Source organism: Corvus cornix, chromosome 8, assembly GCF_000738735.6.
Source record: "Corvus cornix cornix isolate S_Up_H32 chromosome 8, ASM73873v5, whole genome shotgun sequence".
NCBI lineage: Eukaryota > Metazoa > Chordata > Aves > Passeriformes > Corvidae > Corvus > Corvus cornix.
The window spans coordinates 13133204-13153056 of record NC_046338.1 but is presented as its reverse complement, the minus strand read 5'-3'; the positions used below and the strand labels follow the sequence as shown (position 1 = coordinate 13153056).

At 37.6% G+C, this 19853-nt stretch overlaps 1 protein-coding gene across 1 annotated transcript in view; it reads right to left on the bottom strand.

The window, feature by feature from the left end:
- The window catches only part of ADGRL2 (adhesion G protein-coupled receptor L2), a 386817-nt gene that overhangs the window by 297629 nt on the left and 69335 nt on the right, over positions 1-19853 (bottom strand). The window contains exon 2 of the mRNA XM_019291634.3: positions 16247-16307. The gene's annotated coding sequence lies outside the window, so the exon portion shown is untranslated. The remainder of the gene's footprint in view (positions 1-16246; positions 16308-19853) is intronic.

Genomic DNA, 19853 nt, shown 5'->3' with positions numbered 1-19853 from the left:
TTAGTTCCCTTAGAATGTCTAGACTGTATTGCAGACGGAGCAATCAGACCTTTTTTTTTTTTTTAAAAAAAAAACCTTTTATAACTAATTAGATAAGGGGAAAAAGTCTTCCAATTCTAAGTGATAATGAGCAAATAGCTATTTCTTAATCAGAGATATGAATAAAACCACATGAAAGAAAAAAAGGAGGAAACGAACTTAAAGAAAGATCATGCTTAGAAGAGGTGTGAGTTTAAAATTGTTCTTCACTAAAAGCAAAGGTGGAGGGAGAAGCTTTAGCTGGCAGGAGAGTTTGGTGCTTTTTTGTTCTTTTTCTATAATAGCAATGTTGAACTGACAGCTTGTTTTGGTGAGTATCTAGTTCTAATGGAACCAAAAGCAGAAATGTTTAGCAGTGCTGACAGGCAAGTACAGGCAAGGCGGTTTCACTTCTGGAAGCAGCAGGAGCTACTGCTCACACAGCAACAGCAGATGCTCCAGGCTGGGCTGGCAGGACACTGGAGGGTAACGACAGCGTTTGCACAAATGTGTCTTTGTTGCTCTTCCCTGCTCCCCACATCCCCCACTTTCCTCCACCTTATTCACCCACCCTAAGTGCTGCTGTCCTCACTGAGCCAGTGCACTGCTCCAGGTCCCGAAGCAGCAAGGCCCTTACACGTGGGAGACAAATACATGCCGAATGTTAAACGCAGATTCAAAGGTTCTGTTTGATTCTGGACGCCAAATCCAATCATTAAGAATGAAAATCTGAAGGTTGTGAGGAGGGTTGAAACCTTTCCCACACTGATGCAGCAGCAGGACACTGCAGCAATAATTACGTGCACGTGTGCGCTATGCTGGAGACACACCTGTCTGGGCCACCAGTTTGGCATCAGGATATCTCATCTGGAACTTTTCAGAAACTTTTTCAAATTAGGCTGTATTGATACCCAGAAACTAGCTGACTTTATGGAAAATACCTATTTCATACTAATATTAGGATTTTTTTAAACTATACATAGTAAAATGATCACTTTGTGAACATGATGTAGTTTGTGAGATAAAATATCATCAGGACTAAATTTCATCGCTTTTGAAACATCTTTCAGCCCATATGCTAACAAGTCCAGCAAAACTAGACTACATAGAGCTGAAGCATTCAGCCCAACCCCTTGTGCCCTAAATTATATTCTTGGGAGGCATTATGCATTTCTGTGCAATGTGTGCCAGCTAATATGATGGGGTTTTTAACATAATCTGATTGTACTAAGATATAAAATACCAAAGTTACAGACCTTTGCTGATATCAGCAGAGAAGGAAAAGATGATGAAATCTTCAGAAGTTTAGTCACAACACACAAAAAAACAGCCTTTGCCTTGAAGAGCACACAATTTAAGAACAAAAATCCAGGGCTATGAGCATTTCAGATAAACAGGGTGTGCTATACAAAATCATACTTTATATATTTAATACCTTGTGAGATATGAAGCACATGCGCACATCTTTAATTTCAGTGTTTTGTTCTGTCAGCCTATTGCTTGAGAAACCTAGTTCAGATTAATTGTTGTCTCAAAAAAAAAAAAAGAGAGAAAGAATCCATGCTCTTTTGAAAATGTCAACTCCTATTAAACCAGCTCTCCAAAATAATGATGTTCATCTGATTTTTCTCTCTTTGATTAGGCTTGTATAATTCTGTATTATCTTGGTAGCTTTGATGCCAAACAAGATTAAATTGTCATGTACAGTATATTAAATTTATCTGAATAAAAAAAAAATCACTTGCAAAGCACTCAATCAGTATCTAGAGACACAACTACTAAATTTACATAATTTACACCACTGACATGCCATTATTTCCTAATTATTTATGGCCAATTATCAATTGCTGGTCAATGCTTGGAATCAGTCACTGTAATTATTTCCCTACGGCCTCTTGATTAGATGCAACAGAGATGGTTTTATCAAGCCTCAGTACGACACCAACATACACATTTCCCCTGCAAAGTGATAATATTTTTTGCTGGGATTTTAATTCAGCAGTATTAAAAAAATATTTCTACTACAAACTGTACTCTACCGTTTCTATTACAAACTTACAGCAGCATTTTGTACAAAACACTTAAGAGAGGATTCTCCAGAAAAAAACACCAAAAAACCCCAAACAAAATAAAAAACAAACAAACAAAAAACGCCCAAAAAACAAACAAAAAAACCCACCAAACCCCACACCGAAACTGATACAGTGGGAGAATCTTATTAACAGTAATGTGATCTTATTGTCTATCCTGTTCTTTTTAAATTTTTCTTTTTACTTAGCACATTTTCATTTTTTTCCTTTTGTATTTTGTAAAAATGGATGAAATAATAGCTGATTTCTGCCCTCATATCTAGATTTCACTTCTACACAAATCAGTCCTAAAGCATGCAAACAAAAATCTGCATTTGAATTCTTAATGATTCCTCCTATTGTCTCATTGCTGCTACAACCTGTCAATCACTGCTGAAAAGTGCTAATCACTCCCAGAAATCCCAGTCTCAGAGACAAAAGTACCAGTCACCACAAAAATAATACCAATTGGTCATGGGTGGAAGGCAAATCTCACTAGGGATCTACGTGCACAATGGAGTTTATTAAGTCCATTTTGCTATAGTCTAGCTCTGCTAGCAGCATCCGACGGTTTCAGACTTTAATTTCAAAGTCAACTAAAATCCACTAAAGTAACTTATATTCATTAGCTAGGCTTTAACTGAACTGCTGTGAAATCTCTTGGCTGCAAGGGCTTTTAGTAGAAGTGGCAGCTTTCATTTTCAATTTAAGGAAAATAGATCTAGTCGGATGTTAGGTACTTCTTTCTTAATCAGTTTGATTTTTACAGGCACTTAGTTCTTTCCAAAGTTGTTTCTTTAACTAATTGTATACATCTTTGGCTAATACTGCACATGAAAGAATACCTTGCAGTTAATACTCTGTACCTGACCAATTCCCCTCTGTTACAACACTCAACTTTAGTAGAAAGAAGGGAGTAAGAATGAATATACACCATGCATTATAAAGAACTATTGCCTCAGGTACAGAAACTGAATTTTCTATTAGAAAGGGGAAGGTGGCTAATGCAGTAGTCTTCATCTAAGCTGCTGTATCCTAAAATCCACATTTTTTTAAGCCTCAGTGCAGATTGCACTGTTTGCATTTAAAACTATAAACACAGACTGTGTTTTCCTGTTACATCAACTAAATACTGAAGTATGTTTGATCTTAATAAACTATAATTAAGCAATATACAGTAATTACCTTTTAGAAATCCCTATAGTGATTATTACCTCTGGAGTTGACTAGAGGAGACTAAGAATGTGCAATAATTGAGTTCTATTGGTTATATGCATTCTACTTCCTTTTTCTTAGAGAAGCAAAACATTTTAAATGGGCAAAACTACTTCAATAAGTAATGTTCTTCTGGCTTCAGGCAGAGACTACTGCAATCATTAACTTTTACCAAAGTTGCTGTTGAGTTAAATTTATCAATTTTATTGCAGTGGAAGGACTACCCCTGAAAAAATGATAATGTTTACATTAAAATAGGTCTGCAGAGAGGCATAATTTGTATATGGCTTTGGGCAATGTGTGCCTGCATGCTTGGGATAGTTGGATTTCAGTAGTTACAGCATGCAATTCTGAGCACTTCTTGCTTCAACAGGAACCCACAGCTCCCAGCCTTAGTGTTTTGTAGCACACTCAGTGCCCAAAGTGCTGAAAAGTAACTTTTTAAACTCAAAACACAACACGCGAAAAGCTTTTTTTGATGTGGTTTCTTTTTTTTTTTTCTCTTTTAAAACAGTATTTGCAGTTTAGGCGACTTTCTTACAGTAAGAATAAATAGCAAGCCTCAGCACAAAAGCAGGGCCTGCAAAGCAGCATATAACTCCAAAACACAGGTTCATTAATATAATTCTCTCGTGATTACAGTGTCTATTATTTTGGATTTCTGATTTTGATATAAGTACTAATGCAATTCAAGTGACTGCACACATGATGATCCAGGAAGGGAAGCAAGCTTGCACTTCAGATATACTGACTTTGTGATACAAGCCACTCTAGGCACATTAATTCAGAAGTACATTAATCCACAGTGCCACCTAGCCACCTGTGTATATTTGGTTTAAATGTGACAAAAAGAAAAGCCTTCTAAACTGTAAAAACTGTTAACCCTCTCCCCATCCCCTCCCCTCCAGTTACTGGATGTAGATGGAGTAGAATAATAATAAAAAAAGTAGTCCGACGTGTTTATAGCAACTGTTACTGACCTAAAGGAAACCTGCAAATCTTTGCTGCAGCTCTGTGTTACACTGTTATTACTCTAAACAACATAAACTGGGATATTAGCTTCACTGAATTAAAATGAAGCATTCTATAAACACCTGCTTTGTTGCACAAAACTTGTTTCACTGAAACATGGAACCTCTTCCCTTCTCTTTTTCCTTCTTTTCAGCTCTAGACTTTGAACTAAATTAGATTTTACATTATGTTTGTGTTGCAAGAATGTTTTAAAGCTTCAGCAAGCTTTTAGGTCTTATTATGTAAAAATAATAAAGTCAGGCTAGCAGATATAAAAATATATCCTCTAAATATACATCTAATAGATATTCTCAACCAGTAATATTCCTACAGCAATTTTAATGCACACCATGAGTACACCAAACCTCTTTGACAGAATGCTCAAAGCACCATGTAGTTCCCAGCTCAAGGTGAGACAGAAATGAGTTGCTTTTAAAACTTCTTCCTCCTTTGACAGAAACTGCACAATATTCCCTGCCTACTTTTCACAATTTGCATAGGAAAGGAAAGATAGCACGGGAATTGAAATGTCCCCAACAGCTATCCTAAGGAAAGCCTGAGGCTGGTGTCTGCCTCACCTAGCAAGAAGCAGGAAGCAAGGAACTTTTTCCTCCATGGCATTTGCACCTCTTTCAGGCAGGACAGAGTTTTGCTGGCCAGTAACCTACACAGCACAACTGAGAGTGTAACACAGTGAATTGAAGGTACACTCGGAAGCCCTCCCAAATACACTGGGTTTTAGTAGACAAGCCAAAAACTTTCCCTTTGCAGGCAAGTTGACCCAAGAACTAAGAAAGGTGCCCCAAAAGCCTAGAGAGACCTTTCTGTCCCTTTCATGTAGCAGTCTACATCCAGCCTGTTTATATTTTAGCAGTGATAAGATGCATGAACACGATTTCAGGGCAAAAGCTTTACTTAAAAATAATTCCAGTCAGCAATACTTTCTTTAGAATCCTGTTAATACCTAACACATGGCATTTGCAAGAAACCTGCTCTTTTAAGAATATCTTTAAGTAAGCTGAATAAGGAAACCCTTCAGGTCCCCGTCCCTGTAAAGTCTGCCAACAGTCTCTAAATCAGTCTCTCCTTTCTCCACAGCAAAAAAATTTCCTGCTGCAGGCTCAGCCTGACCAGCTTCCCATGCCTTGTCCTCCTTGACAGCATCTTCCAGTATGCCCCAGCTCTGCTTGCCCAACATCCTTACCCAGAGATTCATCATCTCTCAGGTTTGTGCTACTGGTGTTATCCCAGCACTACTGATGGAAGAAAATGCTACTTCTCTCAATACTCACACCTACTTCTTGTCCTCCTCTTAATTCTTTCCAGTTCCCAGGCCTTCACATTTTGCCTGGTCCACCAGGGTAAAGAAGGGCCAGTAGGCCTGTCTACTCAGAGGGTGATTCTAAATATATCTAGAGCTCTGCACAACGGTGGCACAGAGAGAAAGCCTAGGGTGGAGGAAAAGAGAAAAAAACTGGAAAAGAAATCTTTAATATATGTTTTTCCACTTCTATACTGAGAATTTTTTACCCTTGTTCAATTTCCTATGAGTAGAACCAGTGATCCAGCTGTGCTTTTTGCCTCTTTTAAAGAGTAAGCTGATTAAAAAAAAAAAGTCACATAAAGAACACTCTTAGTATATCATAAAAAAGAAAAAAGCCCTAAAGAGCAAGCTACAAAAAAAAAAAAAAAAAAAAAAAGAGATCGGTTCTTCCTGACACAGAATAAAATAAATAATTCCTACTTCACAGTTTCCTTGTGAATAAAATGTCCAGTTTTGACTCTCCACCCTTGATACCAAACCTAGGCTGGTGCCAAGGGACTGCAGACACTATTTCTTCCAGGTCCGGGTTTTTAAATTTATTTTTTAAATTTTTATTTATTTATTTTAAATACTCTTAATATCCTGTTCTAAGGATTCTTTTGTCTACCTCTTCCTTTCTTAGCACATGGTATATAGTGAAATATATGCTTATGCTCCTCTCCTTGGTTACTTTCTGAACCTTCACTAACAACTTTTTCCTTACAATATAAATCAGATATAATAAATCAAAATATACTGAATATATTGACAAGAATAAAACCAAAGAAAAAAAGAGAGACTTAACTGGCAAGAATTAAAGGACAGATGTAAGAGGACTTAAAAAAAACCCCAAACAAATAATGATTTGGAGGCAACCCTTCAGCCCCACCTACCTCACTATATCTGGCTGTCCACCACATGCTTAATCAATTTAGGGCAGGGACTATTTCAAAAGATCCCGCCTGGCTTTGGTGAAAGTAAAAAAATTAAAATTCAGGGTTTCTTTTAAAACCTAATCTCACCCTTCCCAGTGGAGTGCCTGTCCTTTCTACATCACTTCAATACTGGTTATTTCCTATCGAAGTAAATGTAGTGGGCAGGACGATAACTGACACCTGATCCAAGACAATGGGGCAAGGACCCAGTGCCCGGCAGCCTTGTGCTTTGACAGGCTTTTTCTCCTGGTGACTGTTAGCCATTGTTTGATAACTACAGACTTCCCTTCCCACAGACCTTTCTGAACTCTGCTGTCTTTGAACGGCGCACGAAATGAGAAGGAAAGTATTTACCAGCCGGTAATTACAAGCCACCCCTCATGTAAAGGTAAATGGTAATGAGGAATGTGCAAAGAATAGCTAGCACTGTCAAAAGAGGGGGGGGAAAAAAAAAAAAAAAGAAGCTTGTAAAACGTAAAGCCATACAATGCCTTATAGACTTATCCGCAGTAACTGTATCAATTAACCATGCTAAAAGCCCTAACTCAGATGGGCACTGCACACAGCATGTCTGCCAGTGTTTTATTATCAAGTCCATTATGATGAGTTCTTGTCCTAGACAAAAGGAGAACAGAAAAAGAATTCAGGCTGACAAATTAGACTTGAAATCAGTTTCATTTACATAACGACTGGAAGTTCATTAATAACAGAGTTTTAATTATTCATGCTCTTGTTTCACTAGATACAGCAGTTTTCCCCCTGCTGTGCTGGATGTCTGGATTAGGTAAAATGAACCATAGCAAACTGATAGACTGCCCAGATTTCTTAAGTTCTATGCTGCTTTCAAGGACAGCACTTGGGGGTGGAAGAGTAGGAGAGGACAGGGGGATGGGAAGAAAGCCTTTCCTTCAGCTAATGTTACAACATGCCGGTGAAGGAGACATTTAAAACCTGCTTTGGGTGTAAACTTTGATTTGGTGGAAACTCAGTTGCAAAATCCAAGCCATAAGAAACAGATGTCAAATTCTGTATTGATTTGCCAAATTCTAGTTCCTTATTTAGATCAGTAGAATCAATAATGGAAGTTTCTGTTAGGATACCTGGTGTGAGCAGAGAGTGCTTCTAGAGAATAACATTTTAGTCTCTCACAAAGAGTTGTTTAACTTCTACACTAAAATCATGGCAATTTTGTAAATTCAGTTTTCTCACATTTTTCTGTGGGCTTTTGTTTTGTATGCGTTTCCTTTTCGGTTAGCTTCATTTTTAATTATAAAGTGGCATAAAGAAGGTCAGAAGATAATATATTTTCTATAGAAAAAATCTAATTACTAGGATCTTTGTAAAAAATTAATCAAAATGCAGCAATGAATGGACAACTTTATCTTATAAGGATAAGTTTTTCCCATCACAGCGTCTAACAAGTAACTCCCATTGACTTCAACATACCCTGCAGAGAAAGAATAGGACCCGAGGATTTTACATGACTATTTGCTATTCAGTGAAACCTGAGGGCCCTACTCTCCCGCTGCAGGATGCATGTAATACCCATTGAAATCAATGGGAATTACCCTTACGTCCTGCAGCACAACCAGGCCTCACAGCTACATGTCGTGAACTAGGAACACTGGCAGGTGGACAAAGTGAGGGATAGATTTGAAGAATGGTGCTTACTAAAAGATGTAAGTTATACTCTGAGATTCTTCCTTTTTCTCGTAGCCTGTAACTAAGGCAGGAGACCACGGGTCTTTTTTTCAAAACGTGAGTTTTCTGAGAATAAAACAATGAATGAAATTAAAAAAAAAAAAATACAGAAATTAAAGCCAATGGCTGATCTCCTAAGCTTTTACTGTTCAGTGCTTGCTTTTTTCTGGAAGAACCAGTGGCTTTTTTGCCCACTTTCTCTCCATCCTTGAATGCTTAATTATACAGCTAGGAAAAAAATTATGGAAAAAATCTTAGGAGGACAGAATAGTAGAGATTCAATAGACATCTGAACCATGTTTGCTCTGGTACTCTTTCATGAGTCTTCTGTAATATGTTGCTTATGGAATATGTAATATGGGGGGTAAGGAGGAGAGGTGTTTACATTTGAATTCAGGTACAATTATACAGCCACCAAATTTTTGCCAATATGTTGTATCTTCCTATTCTGTTTATTGGTAGGTAGTGTATGTGTCCATAATAAATACCATGTCCATAATAAGTCATTGAATGCCAACAGAGGTTTGTTTTTTTTTTTTTAATGGAAGCCAATTCTAAACTAAAAGGAACAATACAAAGTTGGAAGTCATAAATTTAGACTACATTCCAGCTCTATCACTGTCCCTCATCACATAGCCTACTTGGGGCCAAACCATAAATCCCTCAGTTGTGCTGATGGCTAAGGAGTGTATTCATATATAATCATTCATAGGAATTGTTCTGCAGGGCTAGACAAAAATTCTACGAGTTGCTGTTCACCCCTGTAAATAAGCAGTGCTTAGACTGGCCTCATATTTTCTGTTCCTCTCCCTGGAAATAAGAAGACAGCATTTCCTTGACTGATTGGTTTACTCCATGAATACATTCCTCAGTCAGGTTAGTGATGAACACAGTAAAAATCTGAAATGAAAAGAGCTGCTAGGTTCCTGTTTGAGAAGATTTGGTTGATGTGAACAATTTCCTCTCAGTCTGAGAGCGACAACAGGAACATAATAAAGGCATGAGAGGTGTATGGATGCATTAACCGTGTAATGTGTTTTTGATTGGACTTTATGAGAATAATGGGAGTTTCTTACAGCCAGCTCCAAATTTAGGTTGTTCATAAAGGACTAGTGCTAACCTGACAGACCTGATAGGGTCTAGTGGAAAAAGAGGTCTGCTTACCACAGAGGTCAAAAGGGACCAAGGTCATTCCAGCCTGCTCTATGAACACATTTCATTTTTATTCTCACCAAGTTCCCAGATATATGATGTCTCTCACATTCCTGTGGGAGATCCTATGTTTCTAACTGTTCTTCTAATCTTTTAGGAAACATACCAGGCAGCTCCCACTGCACAGATGGCATGCAGTGTCTGACTGAACCAGCAGACTTGGTGCTGTCTCAATGCCTTTTATTGGCAAGAACTGATTGAGTAGCCCTGATTGATACTCTTAGTAGTAGCTGGACAATCTGCCTTGATATGTTTAATCCACAGACCATGTGGCTGTTGGAAGACACTTTTTTTAACAGCTTTTTAACAATTTACAAGGGCAGCTTTTTTGAGAAATTATCTTTCCTGGTTTTAACATGTTGCTGTCTCCACATATTCTTTGTCTATCACTGGATTTTCTAAAAAAAACCCCTTCCCTGTAACTCAGTGTAGTTTATTTTCAGTTGCTTTCAAGTTTTAGAATATAAAAAGTGCAAAGTCCCAGAAAAAAAATTAGTGAAAAAGTGCCACTTAGTGAAAAAATATACAGTCACGAAAAAACATGGACACACATATCACCTCCTTGTCATTGACAAACCACACTGCTGAAAAACCTAACGAGATAGAAGCTTTAAACAACACATTAAGGCAAATTAAACAGACTGAAGGACTCTCAGATTGCTGTTCTGGCCCACATTTTCAGATATTCTAGATTCAAACCTAGCCAAGTCTTGACTATCTAAGACTGTAAGCTTACAAATACAACCCTTAATTTTTACATAAAAAAATAAAGATTAAAATTACCTATCTTTGATCACTTATTTTTGAAACGTGTGACCCACAGCACACATTTTTGAACTTGTCAGACCTAATAGCTGTCTTTAATTAGTCACAAACTCAATGCCATTTGGCCCACTGCACAGTATGTGATGCTGTGAACACACATTTTTCCACGGCTAGAAGGATTATGTACTGCCTCTTCTTTAAGGAGGATACTTAGGTGAAGAGGAAGAGAAAAAAAGAGAGCTGTTTTTCAGATCTAACCTTTGTTATCTCCATTTACTATGTTTTACCTGCTCTCACCAGGTAATTTCCAGTTATTCACAAGTTTCCCTTTAGCCTTAATAAGGAAATCTTTGATTCAGGTTAGTGCAGAAGATTAAGACTGTATTAAGTCTGAAATGTTCTTCTACCAATTAGCCCTCTAGTATTTCTGTAAGCCTTGAATTTTTGATGCGATCAATGACACCAAGTGGAGCCATCTTCTGTGGAGTGGTTATTAAAGATATAAAAATCAATACAAAGATGATACTTGGAAATCTATATCACAAGATAATGAATCACCATGAGAGCCAGCTAAGAAGGAATGTCAGCAAACCAAACAGAAGGTTTGTGCATAACAAATTATTTGATGCCAGTAGAGTTTAAGCTAAATTTTGCATGAGACAGAAGTCTTCAGGCAACACTTACAATACATTTGCATGGCAAGGCTTTAATGAGATGAAGACACAAGACCAACCATGCACAGAGATTTTTGTGCATTAAAGAGAGAGAGACAGAGGGAGAGAGAGATGATTGAAACATATGGGATTAAGACAATAATGCTATAATTTGTCTTTAATGACAAAACAGCATCAAAAACTTTCTCTGTCAGTAATCCTTATTCAATTTCTTTTAAATGAAACATTATTTGCCTGCACCTTAAGTGCTGATTGTTATTGGAGTTGTGTATTGGAGCTTCAGAGGATACTCCAAATTTAATTTGAACTAGGGATTGATTTGGTTGGCTTCAAAGCCAGGTTTTCCTTTCCAAAATTGAACTAGTGCATGACTTTGCAAGTTCATTTGGGTTTACTGTCTGACACAATTGTATGAGACTTTACAGCATTTAGGGCACGTTTTGCCCTGCTGATCTCTTGTTCACTCACTTGTCCAGACACACACACAGAGCTATTAAAACAAACAGTCTTGCTGCCCTTCCTGCATTTCCCTGGGAAATGCATTCCTCACTAAAAGCTAAAGATTCAAGAGACTTACACAGTTCAAATTCATATGATATGAAAAACATCATCACTTTAAACTTATAACAAATAAAAGGTTTTGAGAACATTTTACTATCATTAGTTTTCCTAGAACTTTTCCAAAATATGAGAACAGCATGTTCTCATTTTACAGATTACTCATTTTACTCAGGTATGTAAGAAACCAAACGAACATTAAGATAAGACAAAGTCTTCAGTAATTTGATTCTTCTTTAGTTGTGGGACATTTGCCTGCTAATTGCCTATCCTGTCTATTTAAACTGTGAGTTCTTTGGGATACAGCTACATTACTATGACTGAGTCTAAATCATGGTCTCTGAACACTAATGGAATTCAAATGACTGATATTAATAAAAATCAGGTAATAGTATCCCATGGGAAGTCTAGAAGATCCATAGTGACAACAGGTCCTCTGATGTATTTTATTCTTCTGTAGCTACAAAGCCAATCATACTCTAAAATTTATACAGCTTTACCCCATTATTTTTTTTTTTTTTACAAACAACATATTTTCCTTTTTTAAACTCCATATTCCCTTTCAAGCAGTGTTTGCTCTTATTCAGTAGGATTAGGGCACTTTAAACACACCTATTGCCATACAACAAATCCTCTGTTTCCTTGTTTTTCCTAGGCACACATAGCTTTCACATTTGCAGCCAGTAAGCAGCAAGTGCTTGCAGATAATCATAATCTCAGCACACAGTCACAGTTTATTGTGCCTTTAACAGGACACTATATGCAAGCCCATCATTCTCTGTTCATCAGCAACCATCTGTTGTTTGACAGCCACTAGATTTTTATTTTTTTGGTGTGCAATTTATCACCTATGCAAAACCCCTTCTCTACTTCAAATAAAAAGACTAAAAGGCAACAGCAGTTCAGATCCTCACCAGGGTAATATGCATACCTCCAAAGGTTGCATCAATTGAGGATCAGCCCTTTGTCCTGCAAGCAAGAATAACACTGAAACATTAGAGCAACTCTCCTGTTGCCTGCTGGAGGCAGCTGGCAAGTTAGTGAATCAGCCATCCCGTTGTATAGCAAAGCTACTTCAAAACTAAATAGACAAATAAAGAGCAGCCATGACATTCTTCGTGCAGTTTTCACCAGCCATTGCAGTTTTGACTTAATTTGTTTCCCTGCCTCTTTGCATCTTGAGTCTTTGAAGGCAAATGAACCAGTCGGTGTCATAAAACAAGGAGAACTAGAACAGCCTTCAGTAATAACAAAACCTAACGGAAAAAGCAGATCTTCTGCAGGCAACATTTCACATGACTCAAAACGTCTTTGCCGCAGTTTAAATTCTGCAGCCTTGCGATTGTTCTGACACGTCTTTATTGTTCCTTTTAAGTGCAAATGCCTAGGTAGCATCACTATAAATGAAACAGTAGTGTTCACAGATTGCATTCAACGGCTGTTAGAGCTTCCTCTCCTTCATCTGCACAATTTGCATCTATTACAGACTCAGGAATATAGCTTTTGCTGCTTCTCAGTGGCCTCAGAAGGGCACAAGAAACCCCCCCCCCCGCAAAAGAACGGCAGTGAGGCTGATCTTTAAAGCCCTTCCTAGAGGCAGCCCCTCTATGCTGCTTACTGAAGGATGGGAGGAGGGGAAGAGGCTGCTACTGTGAAGACTTTGAAGGACATTACTATGATGTGCAATGCAAGTTCTTTGAATGATCCTGCCTTGTGATACCCACCACAATATTTAAGGTGTTTAACAAGAATTGCTAATAAAGGTGCAGAGCCCTAGTCTGAGCACAGGCATTCAGGGCCTACTGAGCGTGGCCCAGAGGGGTTTTGTACAGTGATTTGTGTGTTAGCCTGTCCCTGGCGTGCAAAAAAGAGATGGGCGAATACATTTTGTACCTGTGAAATTTGCTTTTCTTTCACAGTACAACAGGGAAAAAGAGTGTATAGAGAACAGCCTCTCTTAATTCCCTAATATCAGTTATGTGCTGAGACTCTTTTTTAACAAAATTAACCAGTATGGCCTGAGCTAAAACCCTGCCTGGAAGCTGGGCAGTGTTTTCATGCAAAGCAAGACACAATGCAGGAGGTCCTGTGTGTTTGCTTTCAGGTTGCTCAAATCAAGAGAGGACAACCACACTAAATAAATCAAACATACAAAGTGCAGGAGCTGCCTATTTTTTATTTCTGAGAAAATAGTATTTTGATGATTTGACTGCTCCTCTTGGATATGTAAAGAAAGGTTTGCAGATGAGATTCAGAGCCTTTGTCTCTTTCAGGGAAATGTTTGCAATAATTGACAGGTGTAGTCTGAGGTGGCACATTCCAGAAATGAAAATATTAAAAATGTGAGTTGTTTAGGAAAGACACTTACGGTATTTATGTTTAGTACTTGAGTAGACCTAATTTAGGACCTTTAGGTGTGGTACCAATTATAAGCAGGCTAGAGGTGATTGCATACTCAATGTGGTTTTATTATTGTTATTATAAGTGTGTAGTTATTACCACACAAGTCCAACATTTCAACAGTCACACTACAGCATGTGATGCCATTGATGTTCAGGTAGAACACACAATTATTGTCCTTTCCATCATGAGACTCCACTATTGCAATATTCACATCAAACGAAAGCAAAAATACTACTTCTATTATTATTGTTATTTTTCTTTGTTGTGTCTCTCAGGAATCAGAAGATAAGCCAAAGCCAGGAGATGGGAATTCATTTTACTAGGCCACCCTGCTGATCAACTAAAACAATGAGTTACCACACGCTTTATCTCTGTGACAATGCAATGGGATTATATTATTTTATCTTGTTTTACTAGCAAGGCATAATTGTATACAGCCTCTCCATGAAGCACACAAAAAACTGAGACTGGAAATTTGAAAAAAGGAGAGAGGTGTATGGAAATACATTTTCTTCAACTCTGATCAATAGAATGAAAATCTGAAGAATCACTGACACAACATCTTTCATATTCTCATTCTTTTTCGAGATAGAGAACATATTTCACTTACAGAATTGAACTATTACAAACGCAGTTGGAGTCTGCATTATCTGTCCTTTGGATCCCAATCATCGGCTTAAAATCTTTGTCTTTGTCATAGTTTTTTCATTTAAAAGAAAAGAATTAGGTGAGGTCTCTTCAATGACCATAAGAATTTATAAGCAAATACTTCATTTGCATGTCCAGCTTCCACAGAATACAAAGTAAACCTCTCCTCAAACACATAATAGACACATTTTCCTGAAGACAGATATTTGCTTCATATAATATTTTGTTCAATAGTTAAAAAGATAAGATTTTGTCAAATAACCTACAACAAAATCTTGGAAAGCCCTAAGCACTGACTACCTACCTTTCTATTTTAAAATGATATTTTTCTATTACTGCCTTTAACACCTTGCAGCATGACTTCAGTGTCCCACTATAGTACACTATCAAGTGTGGTGCTATTATTCTCCTATAAACTCAAATCAGGGACACAGGAGAGCAAATCACAATGCCTCAACCTTCTACACCAGTCAGTGGCTATACAGAACACAGATTTTCAACCACTCTAAACATTCTAGCAATTCATTTCAGCTACCTATCTAGCACAAAATTAATTTATATAACATACGTTGATCCTCCCAATAAACTTATACAAAAGCAGGTTTCCTTCTATTAAGAGAACAGAAAAGCCTTAAAGATGAAGTTACAGCACGATGGTGTTTGTACTCAAAGGAAAGCACCTAGTATTGTAACTTACATGAAGCTACTAAGTTCAGAAATTCTGCAAGACCTACACTTGCCATTAAACTCACTTGCTGCCAGCTGCCCCTGCCCAATGACTTAGAAAATGTCCATCATTACTAGAAAAGAGAAGCTGGGTACAGATATCATAGATGATGTAAAACAAACACAGTATTTGTTTATGCAAATGGATAAATTCAGTGGTTTTGTATTCCTCTGAATTTCCCACTAAAACTGAATTTGAAACAAGGTAATTAAATTAGACCACTGGTAGAACTCCAGAAGCTCTACCAGACAAAAGATCCCAACAGCATCATTGATAATTGGTTGCACCTTTCTAGACTTTGCCTTCCAGGGAGGCACATACAGAATAAACAGATGCAAGCAAGAAGATAACGACCTGGCAAAATCTGGATGCAAGAGCACAGTAGCCAGGTAAGTACAACCACCCATGTAGGAGGGGGAGCACAGAAAATGGTTCATCAGGAACGGCTACGAGGCTTTTCAGCCCCACATAGCACCCTTTTCAGCCCCTTGACACCAAACACTACTGGCCTTTCTCTCAAAAGCAGCATTTTTAAAGAAATTGTCACTGTGGCTGCACAGGCAGTGCCAGGATTCACCCCACTCACTTCCTCATGCTTCCCACCACCTGGTGCTGGCAAAGGTCCCTTTGGCCAGCAAGGCACTGGGATTTGTTTCTTCTTGGGGCTCTATTGTAAAGGGTACAATGTGGATCCTTGTCTCCTTAGGTATAATTAAGTGCCTAAGTGGCAGCATGTCATGCTGCAATTTGGTGATCTGAGCTTAGGACCCAAACTAGCCTGAAAGCTCAGAGGGCAGACAGGCAGCACTGCACTGAATAACTGGTGAAAATTGTCAAAGATAACATTAATTCAGGGGATAAATGCACATGAAAAATTTAGAGGGGCCTACCTTCATATCAACTTCATCAGCAATGCTTTAAGGAAAGGATGAAAGGAAATAGCAAGGAAGAAGCCACCAAATTATGTCTGCCACAATAGCACCTCCACTCACTTACAGGTCTCTTACCCAAGATTAGGTTTCATTCTGCCCAGCTTCAGGCAAGGTGGTGCCACTGGAGTACTGTCACCTGCAAAAAAAGCAGAAAATATTTGTAGATTTAAGATACAAACATTACAAGCATTAAAAAAAGTAAAACATGATACGTTTAATCACACCCCTCATCAGAAATGAATCCATATTTATCTAGCAAAAGAAGGATATGGGAGATTTTTCTTCCTTGATCAGTGATCTTAGAAGAGTGACAAAATTGTATTGCAGGCAAGGAGGAAAAAAATGGTGACTGAATGAATCCAGAAGCTCAGTTTGGTGGCTGAGAGCAGGTGAAAAACTGATGAATCTTACATAGTAGTGGAAGGACAGTAATAAAACAAACAAACAAACAAAAACAACAACAACAACAACAACAACAACAACAACAACAACAACAAAAAAAAAGAAAAAAAAAAAGAAAAACCCCAACCAAAACACCAAACCCAAACCAATTAATTTCTAATCTTCAACAATTAGTTATTTGAAGAGAGCATTTTTGCCAACTGCCTTTCTTGATCACAAAAATACAGGAAGGCTTCCACCACCATTAAAACTAAATTTCTTTCTCATCCAGAGAGAAAGTAGTTGCCTTTGGAGACTGAATAAAGACAGGTCTGAATTCTTCCCCTACACTCTATTCTTCCCCAAGCATGAATTCAGAAAGAAAGACAAAGGGGTTATTTTGATTTGCACACCACTGCTTCCTTTCATGCTTTTTTTTCCTTGAAGTGGCATGTGCTCCTTTAAAAGGAGCAGACTCTCAGCTTGCCATGGGACCCCATTGTTTTCTATCTGTGATTGAAATAAATCTCCTGAAATATGTTTGGTTTCTCTTAAATTTCAAAGTGATGGCCAATACTCAGCTGCAAATGGTTTCAAACTGATCTTAGCCACTGCAGATTAAAATTCCCCCATCACTTGCTGTGAAACAAAACACAGTTAAAACCCTCTCATCATCATCTGGGAAATTCTGGTCAAGTTTACTTTCAGCTATCCTCATTAAAATCTGGAGACATTCTGTGGAAATCAACCCAGAGAATGTTAGATTTCCAGGTAATGAAAGCAAGTTCCCACTGCATGTAGCAAAGTTACTTCAGGATTTGGGATTATGGCTAAGCATGTATTTCCACAAACTGGACTGAGAGCAAAGTGTCCCCGTCCTTACATAATCTTTACATCCACCTTCCTCTCTTACTTTCTCCTCTACTCGCTCCTGGTATTCAGTAACAACTCCAGACTTATTCTTTGTCAAATTAAGCAGACAAGTGTTTCATTACTTTTTTCTTTTTTAAACTTGTTTGTCTTATCTCTGGCTCTCTCTTAAATAAGTGATTTGCGTGCGTCTCAACACCAAGAAATATTTTCTAATCTTTCATACATTTCTGATCTGATCAAAAATATTTTACTTGGAAAAATGATTATGTAATGATTACGGGGGACGAGAGTGTGGAACTGGAGTTACAAATAACTGAGTATTCAAGGAATTCTCTAGCCTAAATTAGCTATAGAAATTTGATTTTAAGCTGAGATAGAAGACATTTAATATTATCAAAGAAAACAAAGTGAACAACAACTTTGCAGCAAAAAAAACAAAGCTATAAATAAAAGCTTATTTTGAAATTGATACCCAGAGTACTAAAGGAGGAACTAAATCAAGATCACAGCTAAGACAGAGGAGCTCTATTCTTGTATCAGTTTTGATCACTGTGCAGCCTCAAGTAAGAAACTTCCTTAGTATCTAATGAATCAAATTCAGATAGTGATACCATCTTTAAAGAGCTTTGACATCCTCAATCCTAAGTCTTATTATTATGGCATGCCTGGGTCTGTGGCATGGTTTTTTCAAGGAAAAGCTGGTAGTTTCAAGCAGAGAAGTAGCATATGTTCAGTTTAAAATTCAAATGTATTTATAACTGAACTCTAATGGCAATGTCCTTTATTCATTTAACAATTCTGCAACAGGCCACATGAGGCAAGCCTTTTTAAAATGCATTTATTGTTACTGCACAGAGAAAGAGGAGTTAAAAAGTAGCTGAGACTCATCAGGAGTTGCAGTGTACCATAAGGTGGTGAATGCTGCCCTCTGGCTCAGGTTGGCAATGGTCACTTATTTAGAAATGTTCAGTTTTCAGAGTGTGGGGGAGAAAGGAGAGATTGAGGTTCAACAGCTTTCCTTAATACTTTGATGTGTAATAGTTGTATTAAAAGTCTACATGCTTGAAACACTATAGTGTTAGAAAAAAATCTCCTCAAGGGTTAAAGTTTGTAGTTATTTTAAAATTATGTTTTTCAAGTATCTCCAACACAAAAAAAAGAGCTACTTTCTTTCATCATCTATCTTGAATGGGCCATATAAAAGAGTCATGTCAGCACTAAACTTACAGGCCTGTGGACGACAGTTTCTTTTACACAAATTTTTTTTTAATAATTCAAGAATAGATATAACTTATTTCAATGTGTTATTTTACAGTTTTAGGCAAGATTTAATACCAAAGGAAAAGCACAGTACTCTTCATCTGTTTATACAGTGAAGGAAAGCTTAGCCCATTTCACTGAAAGATAGTGTGATTGAGATGTGCATGTCTGCAGCTTAACCATAACAGCTTTAGAATTTGCAAAAGATTATGCTAACATTTTTCTGCTGTAGATACACCACTGCTTTTTAAAAAAATGATGTTTAAACAGATGTTTAAGAAATAAAAGACAATGATTTTACTGCGCTCCTTCTAGAAACTGGGACCATTTTCCCCCTTAAAAGTTACACCTTCCTCTCTACTACCCCACACCCTTAGTTAGTTGGAAATCAGGGGAAGTTCCCCGCACTTATCAAAGTGAGAAGCAATTTCTGTTATGGAAGGTAGATGTAAAATACTGCTCCATTGCCATACTAAATGTGCCTAACCCACAAAAGGCACAAAGCCAACCTGTCCTGCTGGTTGGTCTCTTGCCTGGCAGGTTGATCCTCAGCAAGGAAACATTAGCCCTGATGTCCTTCTGAGTGCAAAGCTTGGTTTTATTTTCCTACCTCCTCCTGCCTAAAAATTCTGTGCTTGAGGAAGTGTTTGAGGAAGCATGGAATAGAATAAAGGGTTGCAGGCAACATGCAGGTCCCCTTCAGTGTGGTATTTATGATTCTGTGAAACCCAGCCCCATGACTAAGTCCTAAAGCCCATCTTTTTAGAATATGAGCTAGAAGAGAGACTGGATGCTTTTCTCTTGAGATGATAAAATGCAGTGCTCTGAATATGAGACAGTATTTCTCGTATTCAGAACATTTCATTTTGGAATATTGCATTTTGGATAAGAAACAGTACTCTTCCATGCCTAAAGAGAAAATTTTGTTTTGTCTTGAGGGAGAAATTTCAGGATAGCTTTGGGAACAACCATCTCAGAATAAAATTGCAAACAGAAAGAAGATAGAGCTTTTTGTACACTCATAGTATACATTGACATAAAGGTAATTAAAAAAACCAAAACCAAACAACTTTAGTATATTCAAAGAAAAAGGAAACTGTAAGCAAACTTTCAAAGGAAGGATTTTTAGAAGTTACGAATACAATACATGGATTCAAAAGACCCACGG